Source organism: Henckelia pumila, chromosome 1 (genome assembly GCF_033568475.1).
Source record: "Henckelia pumila isolate YLH828 chromosome 1, ASM3356847v2, whole genome shotgun sequence".
Taxonomy (NCBI): domain Eukaryota; kingdom Viridiplantae; phylum Streptophyta; class Magnoliopsida; order Lamiales; family Gesneriaceae; genus Henckelia; species Henckelia pumila.
The window spans coordinates 145,069,459-145,078,992 of NC_133120.1; the positions used below are offsets into that span (position 1 = coordinate 145,069,459).

General features: G+C 36.2%; 2 long non-coding RNA genes across 2 annotated transcripts; one reads left to right on the top strand and one right to left on the bottom strand.

The window, feature by feature from the left end:
• Positions 1 to 803: 803 nt before the first annotated feature.
• LOC140875643 (uncharacterized) lies at positions 804 to 2,535 on the top strand. The gene is made up of 3 exons (XR_012148542.1): positions 804 to 1,047; positions 1,424 to 1,515; positions 2,091 to 2,535. It is a non-coding gene; the product is annotated as an uncharacterized lncRNA (long non-coding RNA).
• A 570-nt stretch (positions 2,536 to 3,105) lies between these two features.
• LOC140875706 (uncharacterized) lies at positions 3,106 to 5,060 on the bottom strand. Its single transcript, XR_012148569.1, has 3 exons — positions 4,944 to 5,060; positions 3,690 to 4,853; positions 3,106 to 3,592 (listed from the first exon to the last, which is right to left on the bottom strand). It is a non-coding gene; the product is annotated as an uncharacterized lncRNA (long non-coding RNA).
• Between the last annotated feature and the right edge of the window lie 4,474 nt (positions 5,061 to 9,534).

The window sequence follows — 9,534 nt, forward strand, 5'->3', positions numbered from 1 at the left end:
CATTAAAAACAAATTTTTTATATTCTAAAATTTTAGTATAAACTAAATATTATGTTTTTAATGTTAAAAACTAAATACTAAAACTAATTTATAAGCATTTTCCAGCTGGCGGTGACGGTAACTTTGGAAAATGCATCGGTAATGGCGACAACGACGGAGAGGGGGAAAGTGGCGTTGATGGCAAAGACGATAGAGACGACAATGGCGATGGCAAAGACATATTCAACGGCAAAGGCGAAGATAAAATCAACGATAATAACGATGTAGATCGTATCGAAGATGAACTTGCTTCAATGTTAGTAGTAGATGATTGCGAACAACGCTGCAATGACACATTACGACTAAAAAAGTTAGCAAACGACAGAAAAATAAAAAAAAACAAAAGACCGAAAATAAAAAAGAGGACAAATATATTAATCGAGAGAGATCCCGTTTTTTATTTTACTTCAACGGAGCGGTGGTTTTATGTATGAGAAATAAGATGTTCCCGCGAACATCATTTGCATTCAATTTAGACATTGGAATATTCGAATGAGTAACAAAATACTGGATCTTGGCATTTTCAAGAAAAATGGTAGTAATTAATACGATATTGTACTCAATACCAATCATATCGTAATCATATCGTCTCAAACTCAAACAATCCACTACCTGAGATGGGGCTGATTCGATGCTGCCCTTCAAGGCACTTCCTTGAACGGCACGGCACATCTGTTGACACGTGGAGGTGGAGCCCGGTTCAATAAATTTGTAATTTTTTTTAACATAATAAAAAATGGGATGAGCGCATGTATTTTTTTCTCCTTAACTCACCCTCTTTCCAACCCAACCATAGTTTAGGAAAACTTAGATCTGAAACAATTCTTCCCAATTTCCCCCGATTTCTTCTCGCCTCTTCTCATCAAACAATTTCCCCAATTTCTTCACTGCCACCGATCGAGTTCCACTTCAGATATAGAAAATGTTTATGAGCTGTTGCCGCCTAGATCTCCGCCACCGACTCCGACTTCCTTCACCCCTGACCGTGACACTGATTCCCGAGGCCAGGTTAAGTTAATACCCCCTCATATTTCCAGACATTTATTCATGAATACTTAAGGATAATCCACTTTTTTTAGCTTGTTATTGATCATCATGTCTTTGCTTGGTACTGTGTAATTTGTTTCTTCTATAAATGCTTTTAGTAGGTTTCATGTAATTTGTTTTTATCTGCCGCATATATGTTCTTCATTGTCAAATATATTGAATTATAATTATTGGCCTCACGTATCCTTCAAACAATATAGTTACCGCAGATCAGTTAAATAATTTCATTCTCCCTAATCTTTAATCACAATTATAATTATAATTGTTTGCTTCATCAGCTTTTGGGTTCTCGTTAGTAAAATGTGATATCTTGGTTGTCTATGTATTTCTTTTGCAGGCTAACATTCTAAAGTTTGTGAATTTGAAGAAAAATAATTTCTCGCAGGAATATGAGGATTCATAACCAATGTGCTGACAAAAGTTATACAGGTATACAAATCTATTAAGAAATATGGTGCGAGAATAGTTATATATAATGTACAAGTATTAATTTATTTTGTACTATGTTAATTTAATTCAAAACTAAACCTTTGTTCGAGTTACAAATTGAACATTGTCTCTTTCCAAAGTTTAAATATGTGTGAGAGGCATGAAGTGCTTTTTTTTTTTTACAAATTTACTGACATTTTTATTAAATAGTGACTTGTTATGTTTCAATTCTGTAATAAACTTTAATCTGAAATTGACTACCTATTTACTGGTGTAGTGTACATATACTAATGACATTTATGAGAATATTTCGATCAATTAAGGTTATATATCGATTACAAATTTACAAGCTAATAACTTTTGGGATTAATTATTAATAGTCCTTTAAGCTAGGATTTGATGTTTTTCTTTTAAGGTGCAAATACGATGTGTTTGGGATTAATTTGTATCCACAGATTTGGACACGATGTGTTCTGTATTAATTTATAACGAAATGCTTGTGATTACAGCCTTACATGCTTAAGTTTTGATGATTTTATTCTTCGATATCTCGACTGATTTGCTACTTACCCCAGTGTGTCCAAGGCAAAAAAGAAAATATAAAGACTCAAGGAAATGAAGTCTGAAAAAGTGCTGGATGTGTACTACAATAATCCAGAAAGGCAGAAATGCCTTCTAACATATACAAGAAACGCTCCTCCAACCATCTTACAGGTCGCCCACCAAAGTGCCCTTTGATCGAGGCTGAGACAGTCGGTTATATAGTGATTGACAGCTCCGACGAATCACCGCAGCATCCGTGAAAGTGAATGTGTTGGTTGCTGCCCTTTTGATGTTATTGTGTCGCCTATTTTACATGGACTGCGTGTTATACGCGTCCTTTACTTTGTCGTAATAGGTGTCCTTTATTTTGTCGTAATAGGTGTAACGACAGCTTCCAAAAGATTATGTATTGTAAGTGTCATACTTGTACTAATGACTAGATATCTGATATATACAAGTTTCTGTAATACTATTAAATCTGTTAGAATCACTTGTACATATGCTTCTGAACTTTCATCTATCTAAAAGATTTTTAGTGTGTATCTAGACAGGTTCAAGTAATGAGGTGCATATGATGAGTGTATAATGATATGCGTATAAGAAGCACTCGAACCAAACCAGATACAGTCCAAATGCTTTGAAGATATCAAAGACTCAACCTGTCCATATACATAATAAATTGAAACTTTGTTCTCCACATGTACGTAATATATTGAAACTTTGTCCAGATAAGAAGCACTCGAACCAGATACAGTCCAAATGCTTCATGATTGTGAAAAACAACAAAGGTTCGTAGCTACAGTAATTCACGAACATTAAATATTTAACAACCTATGCTTTTAAGGAATGACTTCTAAACACTTCAATTGACAAAGCAGTGCCAGATACATGGGATTTTGTAAATAACAACCCGAGTGATTACATTGAATTTTCTGATTTCAGGAAACAAACTTTGACATTTCATTTTGCCTTAAAATTAACATTAATTCAATGTAATATAAGCAATTCGTAGGCTCATGTTCGCACAGATGAACAAAACCAACCAACAATTGCAAAAGTTTGTTGATATCATAAGAAATTCAAGCATCCATACAATTATGCCCAACAAAACGGTACAAAAAAAACATCAGCATGTTAATACCACCACCCACATAAACGTTTGGATACAAACACCATTTGAATTTAGGGATTCAAGAGACTCTTGCTCAGGCTCAGCCTGCCATCCTCATCGGCATGCAGAGTTAGTTCCGGAATGGTTCGCAAAGTTTCCAAGACATTGTCCATAGCATTTTCCAGCCTAATAGCAGTTTCTTTCTTCAAATCTGATTAGTGGTGATTAGGATCGTCCAAATCTTCAAGAAAGGATCACGAAGATGCTACTCACAAGTAGCAACAGATTAAGCTCAGTAGACTTTTGTGATATGGCTGAAAAGAATTTGATTTCTATTGTGTTTCTTCCTTTTTCAACTTGGCTGAAATAAGACTTGTAGTATCTGTGGCCCACGCAACTATTTATCCAGACACAGTGGTGATCCTGATTCAATGAAACGTTGGAAGAGTTAATAACATCTGGGACGCATGAAACCACATATCCAAGTTATCCATACAAAAATTCTGTAGAACACACCCACCATTCTCAGAATACATCTTCGACAGACACGGCAATGATGAGCCCGAGGAGGTTTGTGAGCGGAACATTTCTCACAGCGTCTAGAATGCAGGCCCTAAAGCCATGAATCCATGAAGTAATCTATTTTCAACACAAATCCAAGAAAAGAAACGTAGCGCGTTTAAACTTAAGAAATTAAACTTAGAGATCTGTTTGCCCACATAAAACAAAATTAGTTTCTCTAAAAATCTATAACCTTAACTTAAATTATAGAAGACTTATACATTGTAATGCATACATTTTTAAATTAGACAAGTATTGTGGTAATGTAATACTCATGTTTGACTCAAGTTAACATTGATTAATTGATTTCTTTAATTTGGAGTAAACAATTTCAAATTCTTGAAAGTGAAGATAAAAAATTTAGTTTGATTGAGATTGTGATTCCAAAATATGTGTGCACAAACGTTGGCAAAAAAGACGAGATCTCTTTGAAGAAAAACAACAAATACACTACCTGATGCGAGAGCAAAAGCACACGCTGTGTTATAGAATCAAGAAAAAATTCCCAATATCGAATGAACAGAACCAAGCAATATATTACTTCCCAGAACACAGAACACACTTCACACTATTATAGCTTACCCACTTAGATCGATCACCAATCAATACAAGTAAGTTACCAAGCAATCACAAGATCAAAAAATAAGAACTAGCACCAGAAGATTTACGTGGTTCGATCTTTACAGATCTACATCCACGGGAGAGCAAGCCATCGATTTTATTACTCAATCAAGAACAAATCCCTCAAGTTCAATACACGCTGAATTCAGAAACTCATCACTATTAACTCAGAAACAAAAGATTGAATAAACAGATCATTATCTCGTGTCTCTATTATCCACTGATCTTGTTCTGCCCTTTTTCTTGTTCTCTCCTTTTGTTCTTCGAGCACTTGAATTTCTCCAGCTGGAAATCTCACGCTTGAGCCTACCGTTGTGATTGTTAGTTTGTTAAACAGTCTGGTAAATGCCTTTTATCTCTTTCTTGATGGGCTTCTTGATCCATGCTCGAGGCCCAAAAGGAAAAATAGATGAATCCTGTTAACTAAACTCCCAAGGTCCAATCTGATTTGAGACACTTGTATTACACGCTGGCTCTTAAAAAACATCAAGTCTTTCACAACCTGGAAAATTTGTAAAGAAACAAATTATGGTGAAGAAGAAGGATAGATAAAGCGATAAACTTCGATCCCGACAAGAAGGCATAAAATTACACTGAGATTGCGGGCCTTTTAGTGGACGTCGACGACACGGAGATGCGGCACGAGGACAAATTATGTTGGAGTGAGGGCCGGAAAGATGTCGGGCACGTCAGTGACGGCTGGAAATACGGAGTGCCGGTGAGTGGACGTTGACGGCGACGAGAAGCAACGCGAGATAATATGAATCTTGGGCGAAAGTGAAATTTGGGCGGCGAAGAGTAGTGAATTTTGACAGTGAATGAAGCGGGAAGATGTTTTAGTCTTTTGAACTTTTCAGGGTTAACCATGGTCAACGATTCCAAATTTTTTTAAAAAATAAGAAATTGTATATACCCCTCCACGTGTCAACAGATGTGCCGTTCAAGGCAGTGCCTTGAAGGGCAGCATCGAATTAGCCCTGAGATGGATTGACAACATCAAAATCAAACCGAAAAGATAAACAAGTATGTGATTTTGGCGGGACAACTCAAGAAGCTTCATTCTTGAGTTTCAAATCTTTGACTCGCGATGTCGTCTTATACCTTCTGGTTTTCTTAGTTCTGAACGTTTCAAATCTGAAACATAACATCAAAACATTCATATCTGTTAGGAATCAATCCAGAAATTTAATATTCGAGAATTCACCACACAAACGATCACACAACAAACAAGAACAATAATCCCAAAAAGCAGATGAATCCAACGCACACAGATCAAACACATCACTCACGCAAAAGCAAATAAACGACGCAAGCATTTACGTGGTTCGGCAATGCTACATCTAGGGGTGTGCAAATATTCGGTTAAACCAAAAAAACGACCGAATCGATAATATTTGGAAATTTGGTTCGGTCGGTTAGGTAATTCGGTTTTGAAAATATAAAAAATCGATTAAATCGGTTATATCGGTTCGGTTACGGTTTTCATTTTGCACAATTCGGTTTAACCGAAATATTACAACATATAGAATTAAGTATTTAATTAAGTATTAAGTTATATATGTGCTGATTTATATATTTTATTTATATCGAAAGGTGAATTGGATTTTTATTCAACCCTATAGAATTAAAAATTAGAATTGCTAGCTTTGATTGATCAGAAAAAGAACGACGAAGATTCTCTTTTTGCGTTCTATTAATCGGAAAAACAAGTAAAGTTTTCTTATAAGGAGCCACTAGAGAGGCTGAGAAGTGAGAAGGCAGAGCCACCATCGACGATCGCCCTTGTTCTTCCATGGGAGAACCTCAAAATTGGAGATTGATTTTTGAGATTGTAGATTTGTAGCAGACGGCAGACCATCGATTCAAAGATATCGAGTTCATTTATCCTCGGCTTCGATAGTCGAATCAAAGCAATCGAGTTCAATTTTCTTTATCCTAAGCTTCGGTCGGTTTAAGAGTTTGCTGGAGTTAGAGTTTCGATCGGCTTGAAGAGTTTGCTGCTCTGATAAGTGCTCGGTACTCCATGGCTTCGAAAATTTGAGAGACTGTGATTTTGCATCTATATTATATGTTGTGATTTTGGAATCTCATTTACTATATTGATCGAGATTCTAAATTTATCAAGTTATATTGTTCTTCGATTAGCATCAGCACTTTTATGTATATATATGTGTTTTATGATTTCAAATATTATCTGTATACGTGCTTTATGATTTCGAGAAAATTTGAGAGACGGTGATTTTGCATTGGTATTATATGTTGTGATTTCGTAATCTCATTTACTATCTTGATGGAGATTCTAAATTTATGAAGTTATATTGTTCTTCCATTGGCATCAGAACTTTTATGTATATGTGCTTTATGATTTCAAATATTACATGTTGTGATTTGGGAATCTCCACTATCTGCCTTGCTCAGTTACCCATTTGCATTTATTTGATTTCCCAAAGTTTGTACTATGTCTCCATTTTTCTTTATTTTTTCTTAAAGCAAAACCGAAACCGACCCGATCCAAAACCGACTTAATTGGGTAACCGACTAGTCGGGTACCCGAGGGTGTCGGTTCGGTTTCGGCTTGTGTAAAACACTACCCGACTAATTGGGTACTGGAACCGAATTACCCAAACCCCAAACTACCCAACCTGTGCCCACAGTGCGACCATTAAAACCCGACACCAGGATTTTTGTGGTGCAAAAAACAAAAGAAAACAAAACCACTGCCGAACAATTCAATGAGCGGCCACTAGAATAGTAAGATGACCAGATCGGTAGCTTCGATTTGAACCATGAATGAATAATTTCTATGCCCATTTCTGCCCGAACCGAGCCCTGATCCAGATGTGCTGATGTGCACATCTTTTCTGTGAGTTTCAGCGTCAATTTCTAGTCCATTCTTAGCTTTCTCGGTTTGGTTCAGTTCGTGTTTGAGCCAAGCCCATAAATTTCTGCTCATTTCAGCCGGGATTTCAGTTTCTCTGGCGAGCTTCGTCCACTCAACCACCATGGAATAGGTGCTATTCGGTTTCCAGCCTGGTCTAGCTCCGATTCTTGAAGGTTTTAGGCTAGTTAAGCTCGGTTCTAGTCTCTATTCTGGACTATGGTAGGCTGCCCGAAAGTAAGAAAATGGTCACTTGATTTATTTCAAATTTGTCGCTTTTATGTCGCTATATTTATTGTTGGATTATTGTAGGGTGTGCTAATGGAATCAATCAACAAAACCTGGGGATAATAAAATCCTCCAACTTTTGTACTGAGATAGTGAGTACACAAGTCCAACAGAAACTGCTGTTTGTAATCTGGCATCAATTATTGATAGCAGCGGAAGTTTAAAAATTTTATTTTTTGATATGGAACGATTCCATATCGTGGGTATCAAATCCAAACGATTAAAATCTTGCAAGTAAAAATAAAAATAAAAATTTAAATATTTTTACCTCTTCAAGCTAAGGCTTGATTATGGACTCCAACAGATTTAATCTGCTCTTGTTGTAAATCCCGGGAACCGATGACTCGCTCGATCAATCTCCGGAATCAGGTCCATGAATAGAAAATAGAAACCCTCTGATTGATTGCACTAGAAATCAATCAGATGTTTATCGTAGAGAATAAACAGATTTGATCTGTCAATTCAAAAAGTGACTTTTCAGAAAAAATCACAGACTGAATTTTCTCAAAAGGGAGAGAGGAGAATTCGAAATTCCCCTTATAATATAAAGTGTGATTTTCGAAAATTGCTTGATGAAAAAAATTGTGATTTTCGAAACCTACACACACATATATATATATATATATAATTTCTAGACTGGATTAAGTTATAACTCTATTAGGACACTAACTCCTTAGGGCCCATAGTCCATAACTTAAGCCCAACAAGCCAAGCCCATTATTATAGAAATTAATATAAAATTCATCATGACTCTGATTGATAAACCGATTTCACCAATGTGCACAGAAACCATTTCTGCACCTTTTAAAGTCAAGATAATTTTTCTGAATCCGAATTCAGTGATTTCTAAAAATGTCCATCTCTATGTCATTTTAAGAAATTTCACTCCCTTTAGTTAAGAAGTCCAACTTCTCTTTCATTAAATTTAACTCTTTAAATTTAACTATCTCAACGGGGTTTAGTAATCCATTACTTGTGTGACCCTCAATGGTTCAGGGATACAGCTAGTCATGGGCTCACAACACCTTGTGACTCGGAACAACAATTTTCGACTTACCCATCGAATCATGATAAGAGCGTTTAGCAACATCGCCCCATGATTCCCTAGGTATCACTGATAGTGCCTGCAAGAACCAGTAAGTTTTGGTTAGCGTACAGTACAGTCCCTTCATCCATATATCCCGATCGAATCAACAACCATTGGTACATCGAGAGTCGTTCGAGATTCGATAACTATGCAATGCATCTTGAAGATCAAATAATGACATCGCATGTGCTACTAGAAAACCAAGTAACCTAAAGCACATCGAGTACTCTGGCCAGAGATTTGTCACACTAATATCTCCTCAGATCGCATAGGATATCCACACTCGCAAGCGTGTGGTGAATCCTTGACAACAAAGCATTGACTCCTATATGTGTCGTAACTGTACCCAATCCCGACACCTGATGACCCCATAGAGTCGATAAATGAGTCAAAGTACAGTACTAGCATATAAAGTCTCAATGATGTTTCAAGTAGTAAGGACTAATGGTGTACAACCAAAACCGCGGACTTATCCACTCAAATAATAATAACCACTTGGAAAGTCCGAATGGGGTAGTTCGATCATTCATCATATGAATATCTATTTGCATGCTTTGAACATCTCCATGTTCATTACCAATGAAACGTGGTACTTGGCATCACAAATGCTAGTCTCAATCTCGAGCGATCCTTATCCTTATTAGCGGACGACTCAATTGACTAGGAACTGTTTAGAATATACAGTGACTATAAGATGTGTTTCATAATAGTGATCTCTCTTTATTCACTATCTCATCTTACTTACACTATAGTATATTCAAGGTCTTTATCAAAACAACAATAGTATTTCACAATATAACAATATAAAGAAAGATAAAGAAAATGCCATTAATTAATGTAAATTATATTAAACAAAGATTGTTTATACATAGAGTCATAAAAGCCCTTAGCCACAAGTTGGCTAACCGGGCACCCACTCTTTCAACGTCG